Source organism: Hesperophylax consimilis, chromosome 15, assembly GCF_061612785.1.
Source record: "Hesperophylax consimilis isolate HC1 chromosome 15, BYU_Hcon_1.0, whole genome shotgun sequence".
NCBI classification, from domain to species: Eukaryota; Metazoa; Arthropoda; class Insecta; order Trichoptera; family Limnephilidae; genus Hesperophylax; species Hesperophylax consimilis.
This window is the reverse complement of record NC_142850.1, coordinates 36487794-36502090: the sequence shown is the minus strand read 5'-3', so window position 1 is coordinate 36502090 and position 14297 is coordinate 36487794. Positions and strand designations below refer to the sequence as shown.

At 35.2% G+C, this 14297-nt stretch overlaps 1 protein-coding gene and 1 non-coding gene across 2 annotated transcripts in view; one reads left to right on the top strand and one right to left on the bottom strand.

The window, feature by feature from the left end:
• The window catches only part of Trmt61 (tRNA methyltransferase 61), a 155122-nt gene that overhangs the window by 76828 nt on the left and 63997 nt on the right, over positions 1 to 14297 (bottom strand). The window lies entirely within an intron of this gene.
• On the top strand, positions 1972 to 2051 carry TRNAL-UAG (transfer RNA leucine (anticodon UAG)). Its single transcript has one exon. It is a non-coding gene; the product is annotated as a tRNA-Leu (tRNA).

The following is a 14297-nucleotide window of genomic DNA, read 5'->3' as shown; positions in this document are numbered from 1 at the left end:
ATATCCAATTGAAATAATAACTTATATTTTGAATCGCCAATATATTTGGACAGAAAAATGACGCGTTGGGGACTACGTAACTAAATACTTGATGACTGCACTACAAGCTTGTTGAATTAGTATAATCGTAAATGACGTTACTAGTCAATACTACAGTAGATTTGTTTCCATACTGATTAAATGATTGAAAAAAAATTAATTCATTTCTTGAGTAAGTAGGCACTGCGAATTCTCCTCTAGGGAAAGCTCGGGCTCAGTTCGAGTAGGTACCAGGTAACAGGTAACAGGTAACAGGTAACAGGTAACAGGTAAGAGGGGCCCAGAAAGCGGACAGCGGTAACCGTTATTTATCGCCGCCGACAAGATAAATAGGGAAGATTCACACGCGATAGAGCCGCGGATGAATCACGAGATGCGCCCAGTTTGGCGCAGATGCGAACAGCCTGATAGAATTGCGGTGGTAAATTAGCCAAGAGAGGATGCTGCCTGATGGACCGGGGACCACATACATAGAGCCTGCTCGATCAGTTGATAAAAGTCCATACTCGAATGAACAATCGATGATTCATTTTCAATTTAAAGTACATATTTCGGAAAGATTTTGATAGACTTTCAGATTTTCGATCTTCACGTGTTCTAAACCAAAACAAATTCATTCAATTATTAAGACCCTTTTTAGGGACTTAAACATAGGAATTAACTGACTGATTAGTCCTCTATTGGTAATCTGAGCAATGATGAGTACATGTGGTAGTTAGTCCTAGAATCTCTGCATCAAAATAAATCCCGATTTGTACTATCACGTAGCGATAGTAGCAATTCTGGTAGATCAAATTCATCATTTAGAATTTTATACAGCAAAAGTCAGTGCAAATCTACCTGTCTGACAGTTTAAGCATATTCAGATAATTTAAAAGAGTGTTGCAGTTCAACAAAATTGTTGAAATGCCCATTTTAAAACATCGAAAGCGTAAGAATTTTATTTTTTTTATTTTTCAATTGTACGGGAATATTGCAAAGTGGGTTTCTTTATGGGGGAATTGTGTACTTAAATGTTTTACGGCCAACAGTGTTTGAATTTGTACGAAAACTTAATAAACATCAGCACAAACATAATCACTCTACAAGAAGAAAAAATTATATAAGATTACATTTTAGAAATAAATCAAAATATTTACTGATTTTGAATGTTTTAGCTAAACAAAATAAAAGGCCAAACTTCAGTTACATTTTTTACTCCATGTAATGTCAGGAATCACTGGCAAAGTAAGTTAAGTACGTCCATTAACGCCCTGAGCTGTGAAGATATTCAAAGAAATAGCGACCAATATAAAAGAATAAGAAAACATATTCAAATGAAAGAAATAGGTACGTGTAACGCAATTTTTTAAATTCTTGTATTTGTAAAGTTTAACGATCGTAGTTTGTAAATTGCTTTATATTAGCACATGTGTAACGATTGTACATATATGTACCTACCATTATAATAAAAAAAATTTGAAACTGAATAAATGGAAAAAACTTGCGCAAGCAATGGTTTCTTTTTGTAATTTTTAAATAGACAAATGGATATTTCAAATTTCAAGTGAGAAAAGATATAAGGTTGCTATCTGAAAAAATCGCATTGGCTTCGAAATTCGACAGCAAACAACGTATGAGAGCCCTTAAGATCGTATGATATGTGTGAAAAAAATTTATGGATTAGTTTTAGTTATTTTTATATCTATTTATAATTATGTACAGTTTATTCCAAAATAATAATAATAATGCGCATATCAATCAGGAGACACTACTATGCTACTCACACACTACTATGTCACTGATTAAAAAAATATTATAGTACACAATCTCAATACATACCAATGGTAATTCCAAATTGTCAGAATGCAATTCACATTTCATGTAAAATGAACAACTTGAGGAAAATACTATGGCCGTAGCAGATAACAAAATTAGACAACCGTTCTCACAGGCAGCGTGGCCGAGCGGTCTAAGGCGCTGGTTTTAGGCACCAGTCCGAAAGGGCGTGGGTTCGAATCCCACCGCTGTCAAAAACATTTTTTTATATTTGACTAATCAGAAATGTGTATAGTCAATATTCATTATCATATATAAATTCGCTGTAAAACGAACTGTTTTAAAAAATGATACAATTCGTTAGTGATAATTTTGCTAAAACATGCGTCGAAGGTGCCTATAAGTTTAGGTAAGTATGTTTCTAATTTTCTCTTATTTAATAAATCGAAAGAAATATTTCCTCTGAAATCACAAGTACTAAAATACTTACCTACTTACTATGAATTTTTTCTCAACGTCACTGTCTTAATAACAATTTAAACAAAAATAACGATTACACATTTAAAAAAGGAATCTTTAATGAACCATTATATCTTGAAAGTGAACGTACAAACAAATTTACAGACAGACGAAATGCAAATCGGTGGAGTTAAAATAGCCAATAATAAATAAAAAAAACTGCACTTAAAACAACATAATTGAACCACAATTACATTTTTATTCGAATGCAGCACCCAACTGTCCGGAACCAGTAGGACTATGACATCCCCAGTTGCGGTATGTTGTGAGGCTGAAGGAAGTGAGGAAACGAAGGAAACGAGGAAGAGGGAGGTTGGGAAGTACCTAACTCACTATCCAGATTTAGTCACGAAACACGGCTTAACCCATATTTTACCAGGGCGATATTCAAAATATCTACCACGCCGTAAATAACTGTAATTGCATCATCTCACTGTAGCAAGTAATAAAATATTTTATATGATTTCCTAGTATATTATCCATAATAATATATTAATTTTTGTAATAAACGCATTCCTAAGTAATATTATGTGCACATAATATTACGTAGGAATGCGTTTTTTTATAATATAAAACATCGTTTTAATATAAAACATCTAATCTTACAGAATACAAAAAACACATATGGAAGTGGCTACAATCCTTTTAATATTTAATTTTTTTATATTTCACTTTCTTTTTTGTTATAACTATGGAAAAATCGATTTTATATATTAATTTTTATTGTTTCTCTGTGTAACCAACTCCACTGTATTGTTTTAGTATTATATAACTTTACAATTGAAAAAGTCCTCCACAACACAGGTGAACTCCTAGCGTGGAGGACAATATACTATACCATTGTAATACAAATATATTTAAGAATAAAAAAATAAATAAAAAAAAATTATACATACACAAGAATTTATACATGAAAACACAACACTAATAAAAAACATCACAAGTACACGAACACTACAAAAGACAACATAATTAATTATATACAAATTCAATAAAGACTGAAAGAGAAAAAAGAAGCATAGGCCATTAGGGTGTACACTGTAAACATAACACATTTACAATATCCTTCCCGATAGCATGAAAACAGAGAATAGGATGAACGAAAAATTGGTTTAAGCTTGTGACAAACCACGCTATAAGCGCGCTATACGCATCGCAGCTTAGCCTATTTCAGCATATCGTTCGCCATACATTCCTATTGGTAGTGTGTGGTGAGTGATATGCTGAAATAAGCCAAGCCGTAAGGCGTATAGCATAATGTGTCGCCTAGCCTAATCATAAGATTAGTGAGCAAAATCAAAAGGAACTTTTATGAGCATAGTATGTTATTTATTCCTTAGGTAGTAAACAATCATATTAAGATTGTTTAATTAAGGAAGTGAAACATGTAGGTACATTTATTTTAATTTAATTCAAAAATATATCATAGATTTGTAAAAAGTTTATTTTCAATCGGGTAATGTAAATAAAAATAAAATACATATCTAGTATATATATATATACTGTTTAAAAAAAACACACATCGCGCTTGGGTCCCACTCGGGCGTAGTGTGTTCAATTCCTCGGCTGGCTAAGTCCTCCATCACAACACAAGCAACATTTTCGGCTTACTGTGGTGGTAGTAGGAGATTTTCAAATATTGTCAGGTTATTCGTAACCCGGGAATGTTTGTCTTTCTTTTAAAAAAAAAAAAATCTTATTAAATATTCTGCTTTTTTCTTCGCGTGACAACTGTTTGCCCTTCAAAGGCATTATCAAGTTGTTAATCGAACTGTTTAGCAAACGTCGATGGGAATAATTCCTTGGAAGTGTGAATTCCATAGGAAAACCAGACGGGTCCGTGAGAAATTATAACATTATGAACAGACGATAAATTGCTTGAAATTAAACTGTGCATTAGTTTAGTCACTTTACTTCCCAAAACCAAGAATCCAATACGTACTTTATTAAGAAATTATTATTTTATTTTAACAAGAGGTAACTGTTTAGTCTAATACCTCAATTTATACTATGGAATGGTATTCTTAAATCCACACCATTGTAAAAAGATTACATTCACGTTTTTCAAAATTAATTAATTAGTAATATGCAGATAATTACTATGCAGAAAAAACTAGGAATGTTAAGTGTGAGACAGCGAATAATTTACGATACCCTAATATTTATGTTTAAGCTAAAAATACGATGCTCCCGAAATACATGTTTAAGAATGTAAAATTTAATTTCGCAATACATGGCTACCTCTCGAGAAATTGTGGAGATTTTAGAATTCCAAAAACAAATTTGTCGGCAACCCAAAATAATCTCTATTTTAAAGAATCTAAGATTTTTAATGAATTACCAACAGATGTTAAAGAACCTAAAAGCCTTGCTGCTTTTAGTGGGTTATGCCTAAATACAATAGAGAATAAGTTTTAGATGTATTGTAAAATGTCCCTAATGTCATGATGTAAAAATTTAATTTTTTTATAACGAAATAAAAACATACAAAAAAGTGAGTCCTTTGGTTAGAATTCCATCATATGTTGGTATGATTAAGAACAATGTAAAGCTAAAATTTAAAAAAAATCTTTATTTTTCGGAATAACTTTATTGAGTAAAACCTCAAATTGTAATATTTAAATATTGAAGACAATATTAGTGATTTCTAAACGAAAATCTGAAACAGAAAAATCAGAAAAGGAAACGGTCACATCTGGGACTCGAACCCAGGACCCTTGTCTTTCCGGGACAGTGCTCTACCGACTGAGCTAATGGGACCCTATTCCCCTCGGTCACTTTTAACTGTATTATACTTCGAATAAGAACTACTAACATTGTCTTCATTTTTTCACCGCACATTTTTATTGGAAACTATCTTTATGTATGATCGCAAGATTCAACCCGAACTAAATGCAATCCAGACAGCGTCTTTTTAGATAAACTTATCTTATTTTTTTTATTTTTAATGTGCGACATCTGTTGACTTTTCTGCAAGTCTAGAATGAATATTTATTTTTCGGAATAACTTTATTGAGTAAACCCGGAAAGACAAGGGTCCTGGGTTCGAGTCCCAGATGTGACCGTTTCCTTTTCTGATTTTTCTGTTTCAGATTTTCGTTTAGAAATCACTAATATTGTCTTCAATATTTAAAAAAATCCTTTACCCACGTAACTGACCAAAACAAATTTAATGTTTATTTTCTCAAACAATTTGATTTATTTTACCATAGTTTTCATAGTTCTTTTCATTGAAAATGTTTACTTTTTTGTTGATATTCACTAGAAATAAATGCCATATTGTCACTAATAACTTCATTTATTCAAAATTGTCATATACTATGCATAAAACACAACCGATAAGGTTATTAGAGTAGATATCCGAAGTGGTTCACTAGAGATACCATAAGGAGCATTGAGATAAAACATGCTCACCATAAAAAATGGAAAGCTACTGGTGACCAAAATGAGTATGAAATGTTCAGTAACCTCAGAGCAGTTGTTAGAAGAAATGTTCATATAGCATTCCGAACGTATGTCGACTCAATAGAGAGTGATATCAAGCATGATCCCAAGGCATTTTGGGACTACGTAAAATCACTGCGCAAAGATGGTGGTATAACAGACATCATGATGCATGTTGATCGGGAAGTTAGAGGAGCGGATGTAGCCAATGCATTTGCAACTCATTTCCAATCAGTGTACAGTAATGAGCCTCCATTACTAAATCCCATTTCTGCTTCCAAGATGAATGTGAAGGGAGCCCAAAACATTGATATAAGTCATATTGACGAATCAGATGTTAAATCTTCAATTAATAACATGAAACATACACATTCACTTGGGCCAGACTTTCTTCCAGTATTTTTTTTAAAAGGATGTGTTGCATTTTTAAAAATGCCACTAAGTTTTATATTCAACCTATCTTTAGATACTGATGTATTTCCTGATTCCTGGAAAGTCTCAAAAATTTGTCCCATTTTCAAAAGTGGATCAAAGACATCTGTCGAAAATTTCAGGCCAGTGGCAATACTTTCCACCCCGGCTAAGTTATTCGAATCGATAATTCATAAACATGTGCTGTTTCAAGTAGAGCCTTTCTTAATATCGGAACAGCATGGGTTTAGAAAAGGTCGATCAACAGATACTAACCTACTGGTACTCACAGATTATGTTTCCAAATCTTTAGATAAGGGCTACCAAGTAGATTGCTCATATAATGATTTCTCGAAGGCATTTGATACCGTAAACCATGACATATTATTGAATAAATTGTCAACTATAGGTTTTTCTTTACGGTTTCTCATATTCTTTGCAAGCTATTTTACTGGAAGAAAGCAATTTGTATCTCATGGAATATTCATGTCAAAATTATTCCTTGTACTCTCAGGCGTTCCACAGGGCTCTAATTTAGGACCGCTCCTCTTTCTAATTTTTATTAACGATATTACAGAAAATATTCTGCATTCCAGGTCACTTCTTTTTGCTGATGACCTAAAACTATTCTTGGAAATTAAAACTTTAGAAGACTGCATTCGACTCCAATCGGACATTAATAGAATTGTTGACTGGAGTAAACGGAATCGGATCGAATTCAATGTTTCTAAATGTTTCATTCTTTCTTTCACAAGGGCACGTCATACTTGGTTTTACCGGTATACCATGAATGCCCGAAGTTTAAAACGTGTCTCCACTATGAAAGATCTTGGCATCATGTTTGATAGTAGGCTGACATTTCATACTCATATCGAAATGACGTGTAGTGCTTCACTGAAAATGCTGGGCTTCGTCCTACGCACTGCGATGAATTTTAGAGACACCCGGGTTCTTCAAGTGCTATACATTGCGTTGGTTAGGAGTAGGCTTGAGAGTGGTCGGTGGTTTGGAGCCCACATCAGGTGAAGTATTCCCTCATGTTGGAGAGAGTGCAGAAGAAATTTCTGAGATTCCTCTACCTGAGGGAGTATGGCTACTACCCGTGGCTCTATCCTACTGACTTTCTCTTGGGCATGCTCGGTATGAACCATCTACGGGTCAGAAGAGATGTGCATATTGTATCACACTTCTTCAAACTGATTCGTGGATGGTTAGTAAATCCGACTATCATGGAGAGTATTAGTCTCTATGTTCCTGATGGTTATCTCCGTCACCGACAGCATAGACTGTTTTATCTCCCGGCCTGCAGGACTAACTTGCCAATGAGTTCCTAACTTTTAAACCATTATAATAAAATTAACCATGTATCTATATATGTATGTATATATGTGAATACACATTACGTTTGTGTGTGTTCATATATAGATGTATATGAATGTATTTATATATGCATTTATGTATGTCTGTGTATGTATTTATATATGCATTTATGTGTGTCTGTGTATGTATGTATATGTGTGCATGTCTGTGTATATGCATGTATGCATATATATACATAGATTGTATGTATGTATATATATATATATGTATATGTGTATATATGTGTATGTATGTGTATTTATCCCCTCTCGTACTATGTTGATCTCGCGCGACGGTACGCCAGGTATATGTTGATCCGTTTGCATTTGTTGATCCACCCCGGATATGTTGATCCATTACCCAAGCTGGCATACATATGTAAATCCCTACAGATCAACTTGTGTCATCGAGATTTAGCTGTAAGCCACGCCCATTTTTCGGTCGCATATACATTTTACACGATTTATTTTGTTGATCTATATATTTCAGACAAACTTGACCGCTTGTATGTGATGTAACTTGTAACCGCCAATTTCGCGCGCGTTGTGGTACTTTTTAGATTCCGTTAGAACATCCATATTCTATGAAAATGACTCTGTACTTAAAGAGGATAGACTGCCTCACGCGTATTTATATTGAAATGGAACTTTCGCAAACGTCAAATCCATGCTTAAAAAACCTTTTGAACTTGATTAAACAAAAATGTAACTTTAATGCATCATTTACTACGTTTCGTGACTTAGCAGGGGTGCCCGGGTTCATGGGGTGAGATTTGTGTAAGTCATTTTATAAGAGAAGTTTTGAACATTGATTGAATCAAATTTTATCATAATGTATCTTTTACCATCTCTCCCGACGTAAGTTTCTTGTAATGATTAAGTTGAAACAAAGCGTAATATCCATAATATGTGCCTATTAAAATTGCGGCGATTAGATTGGTGAGAATTTAATCTTTCAAATTTTAAATTGAAATTGCTGAAAAATTAATTCCAATTTGTTTTTTACTAAACATGGCTAAAGTCATTTCAAGCACCGATTCCAACCAACGATGTTTTAGTATATGTTCGTCAATCAACAGGAGCCATAATGTCTGTACATCAGAGCCCTCGAGAACTATTACAATTATGTGTACCGCCGCCCCGGGAACCATTTATTAGATAACCAATACCCCTACCATTAGTCACCGCCAACGATTTAGCGAGAAAGTTGTTTATTTTTTGTATTTTTTTACATCGTCTCCACACAGGAGGCCCTAAGGAAAATCGTAACCCTCAAGGCCTATGTCATCTTTGTGAATGCTGTGTTGGGGGTATTTTGAAAGAAAGGAATGAGTGAGTTCTGGGAAGGAAATAGGTATGATGGGTGGGTAGTAATCTGGGGGTCAGTGTGTTCGAGTGATAAACATAAGAATCCAAGTCTCCTACTGCGTTGCAAGGCGATGCGTTGAAAGAGGATTAATCGATCCGGCCCACCACGCATTTGGTAGGCAAGCGCATCCGCCGCCAAGAACCGAACAAACCTCACCCCATAAACCCGGGCACTCCTGCTAAGTCACCAAACATATCAAACTACTTGAGGTGGCTCTCGACTAGCAATCCGAAGGTCGCGGGTTCAAATAAATTTTACTAAAATTAATTTGCACTATTTTACAATTAGTGTTTGGTTATATCTGAATAGCTAGGTACTCTCCCACCTTCCTCCTCGTCATCTCCTTTGAGGTCTCCTTTGAGGATGCCATAGTCTCACTGGCTCCAGACGGGAGCGGTTAGGACTGTATGACTCTGGTGCGGTATTCACACAAGTTTTTATTTGTAAAAAATGAAAAAAGAAATATTGACAATATTATAATCAGATATCATATTTCCTACAAAAAGCTACAGCTTGCTTCGAGAAGTTGAATAAAGTATTTTTAGCACAAACATGGCAGAAGATGAACTAACACGTGCAGTTTATAGTAATACCAACTAAAAGCACTTCAATATATTTTATTTAAATTTTGTAATTCCTTCATGCCTCATATTAGTGTTTCATAAAAAAATACAAATCATATCACACCACATCTTAACCAAAAAGCCGATATGTTTTTATACACAAAAAAGGGTTATTTGGATATTCTCTGTATGAAAACTAATTTCATACAGAGAATTTCATATATTTAATTGTTTTGTCTTTGATAATCAACGGCTATGGAATTCTACGTCTTGCCACCGCGTTTCCCGATACTATTGATTACTAAACACGGCGAAATATTTCAAAATGACTTATTAACGATTCCAGAATGTACTTTATTCATAATTGTTTTAAAAATTTATCTGTTTCTTTAGACATTTTTTTTTATAAAGTGCCTATAAACTTCGTTTTATTACTTATCCACTGGAGCGATTTCTGCCATATTTTGCCAATATTGTGCAATATCTTAGTTTTACCTCTAGGTACACAATAGAGTGGGTACTTATGGAATCTAGAAATATGGGATTATTGATTAAATCTAGGTGGATTCGTTAGCTTTAAACCGCATTTAGTAGTTTATATGGTTTCTGTGTTAATGTTTTTGGGGGATGATTATACCGGTACAATTGACCCCGTATTACAACTAAACTCCAGTTTCTGTGAGTACAGCTCCCAAGTTTTATAAACTCAAGTGCATGTCCGTCCGTAACACTTAGTCAATGTACTTATTTGTTCGTTGTCCTCTCTTTTCTAATGTGAAGTTGCTATTTTAATTTAAAGGAATATATATATACACATTGTTTGGGAATTAAATGACAAAATTGATTTAATATAATAGTATTTGTAACCACCTTGTAGCTGTTTTTTTAGTTCAGCTGATTTCCGGTCATATTGTTTTATAATATTAAATATGGGATGATTTTAAAAGAATCATCTTTAGAGCTATTCGAAACATTCGCAAAAATCAAATCCATAAAAAAATCATAACTTAGCAGGGGTACACTGTTGCGTTTGCTCAGCTACTACGTGGCGGGCCGGATCGAAAGAGACTGGTTGAGGGATACCTTTTGGCCATAAAAATCTAAAATGGCGGCAAAAGGAAATTATTCCATATTCAAATTCGGCGGTATGATTTTTTTATGTGACACCTCTCGATAGAGCGCCCCTATCTTTACACGTTAAATACAGAGAAACTATGTCGCCAACCGGTTGGGCAGCGTTATGAGGCAGGTTAAGGTAGGGGCTGTAGGAATGAATTTATTAATGCTGGTCTTAAATAGGCGCGAATTATATGGAGGAGGAAAAACAGATGCTGATAGCTCGTTCCACATGCGAGCCGACTTACGGTAAAACGAGTCGGAGAAACGACCCGTTCATATATGTATAGATAACATCAACTTAACTGTGAACGTGTATTCCGCTCGGACCGTCGAGTATCAAGCACGTGCACAGTGCAACGGGGATCAATGCTGCTAGCTCCTTTTAACAGGCTCTAATAAAATATCTGTAGAATAGACACAGCATACGCACATTTCGTCATACATGATTTTACTGCACATATGCCTCAGGGATCTCATTTCTACAGTATTCAGTCTACTTTCAGCCTTCTTCTGCCAGTTCCATGCCTCACTTCCATATATTAGGGTAGGTACCAGCACTCCATTGTGGACTGCTAGCTTCGCTTCTTTGGACAGTTTTTTCTTAGCTCCAACCTCGTCCAATCATCCATTAATTACCCATTATAATCAAGAACCCGGCCTCCCCTACTAAGTCACGAAGCGTAATCAGGGGAGATGGTAAAAGATACAGGTTCAAAATTTCCTACATAACATTATTCCTTTTGCCGCCATTTCGGATTTTTATGGTCGAAAGGTATCCCTCAACCAGTTTCTTTCGATCCGGCCCGCCACGCAGTAGATGGGCAAACGCATCCGCCGCCAGGACCTAGACAAACCTCACCCTATGAACCCGTGTACCCCTGCTAAGTTATGATTTTTTTATGGATTTTGTTTTTGCGAAATTTTCGTTTCAATCTAAATACGCATACATTTCTTATAAACAATTGATCGAAGTTGACCTAATACGATAGTGTGGGCACGAACTTCGCTTCGCTTCGGGCATCTTCGCTTCGCGTCGCCCGACTTCCGATTGTTGTCGGTAAATGCGCCCGAGTCAAAGGACTCGAAGCGTCCGTCTCTAGCCGCCGGCCGGGATATAACGACACCCTGATTAGAATACATTTAATTGTTTTGTCTTTGATATCATAAATATTTTTAATAAATTAAAAACGGCTATGGAATTCCACGTTTTGCCACCGCGATACTATTGATTACTTAACACGGCTAAATATTTCATAACGACTTATTAACGATTCCAGAATGTATTTTATTTATTACTGTTTTAAAAAATTTTCTGTTTCTTTAGACGATTTTTTTTTATAAAGTGCCTATAAACTACATTTTATTATTTATCCACTGGAGGATTTCTGCCATATTTTAGACCGGTCGGTGGCCGAGTTGACATCGCGTTTGGGTCCCACCCAGGCATAGTGTGTTCAATTCCTGGGCTGGCTAAGTCCCCCATCACAACACAAGCAACATTTTCAGCTGACTGTGGTGGTAGTAGGAGATTTTCAAATATTGCCAGGTTATTCTTAACCCGGGAATGTTTGTCTTTCTTTTCAAAAATTAGTTTATATTGTTTATGTTTTTATGTTTTCGGGGGATACCAGAACAATTGACCCAGTACTACAACTAAACGTCAGTTATTTTTTTAAAGTTTCTGTGAATACAGCTCCCAAGTCTTGCTCAAGTGCATGTCCGTCCGTAACACTTAGTCAATGTACTTATTTGTTCGTTCCTAATGTGAAGTTGCTATTTTAATTTTAATTCATAAATGAGATCCCTGAGGCGTATGTGTGGTTAAGATTAAGAAAGGGACGCTTAGATGGTTTGGGCATGTAGAGCGAATGAGCGAAGATAGGAGTGTGTAAAGAGGATATATGATGCAAATGTGAATGGTAGCAGAAGTCGGGGAAGCCCGAGGAAGACATGGCACGATCAAGTGAATCAGATACTCGAGTCGGGTCATGTCAAGAGTCAGAATAATAGAAGAGTATTATGAGACGATGTATGAATGTGAATGAGGCAAGAAGTGTGTGCCAAGACCGAGTTGTTTGGCGGTCCGTCCTCTCTGTCTACCCCTGCGGGGAAACGGCGTGATCGTTAATTAGTTAGTTAGTTAAATATACACGTTGTTTGGGGGAAAGTTTTATCTCATTCATAAAAAAAAACTTTTTTCCTTCTTTTTTATTGAGATTAAAGCAAACTATGATATAAACATAATTTTATTTTTTTATTTTATTACACTAAATAGTTACGGTTCGTGACTAGACTGATTTTTTTGATGCCAGATAGTGTATTACGTTAAACATAATTGAAATTTTGAAAAATTATTATTCAACTAATTAAAAAACTTCTTTTCCTCGTCGAAGTTATTAAAATTGGACAACTTTGGTTGAATTGGTTCAATTGGCCACATATAGAATTCATTTGGCCCACTGTAAAAAAAACTTCATATAAAATATAATCGAACAAATTGATTAAATATAATTGCATTTGTAACCACCTTGTAGCTGTTTTTTAGTTTATGATTTATTTATTTCAAAGAAAGATGCCGACTTCCGGTCATATTGTTGTATAATATTAAATATGAGATGTTTCTTTTAAGAGCATTTCATTTTATTTAGAGAACTTTAAAATATAAACATTTCCGGTAAGGGTTCCATGATAACTCAACACAGTGACAATTCAACACACCTTTAAAAAGTGATGTAAAGTCATTAGAAACGATGAATAAAAAATTTAAACCTAACCGAACCTAACCTACTTAACCCAGTTAATAATGTTTTTGTTTCATCACTTTCCATGACTTTACATAACTTTTTAAAGATGTGATGAATTATCATTTTGATGATTTATCTGGTCATCTCCGGTAAGATGTAACAATCGTTTATACAGAATATTAATATTTGAAGTTGAGTTGAGTTCTGCGATTATTAAGCTTACGAGTTTTTTTAAATTCTAAAATAATGTGATAATCGATAAAAGATGGGTGGATTCATTGCTTATAATATAGATCATTTTGTATGTCTCTATATTCAAATTCGGAGGTATGACTTTTTTATGTGACACCTCTCACAAGAGTGCCCTTGTCTTTATACGTTAAATACATAGAAACTATGTCTCCACCCAGTTGGGCAGCGTTATGGGGCGGATTAAGATAGGGTCTGTAGGAATGAATTTATTAATGCGGGTCTTAAAGAGGCCCGGATTATATTGAGGAAGAAAAACAGATGCCGATAGCTCGTTCCACATACGAGCCGACTTACGATAAAACGAGTCGGAGAAACGACCCGTTCATATATGTATCGATAACATCAATCCGCTCGTGTCCGTCGAGTTGTCGAGTATCAAGCAGTTGTCGAGTATCAAGCACGTGCACGGTGCACTGGGGATCAATGCTGCTAGCTCCTTTTAACAGGCTCTAATAAAATATCTGTAGAATAGACACAGCATACGCACATTTCGTCATACATGATTTTACCGTACATATGCCTCAGGGATCTCATTTCTACAGTATTCAGTCTACTTTCAGCCTTCTTCTGCCAGTTCCATGCCTCACTTCCATATATTAGGGTAGGTACCAGCACTCCATTGTGGACTGCTAGCTTCGCTTCTTTGGACAGTTTTTTCTTAGCTCCAACCTCGTCCAATCATCCATTAATTACCCATTATAACCAAGAACCCGGCCACCCC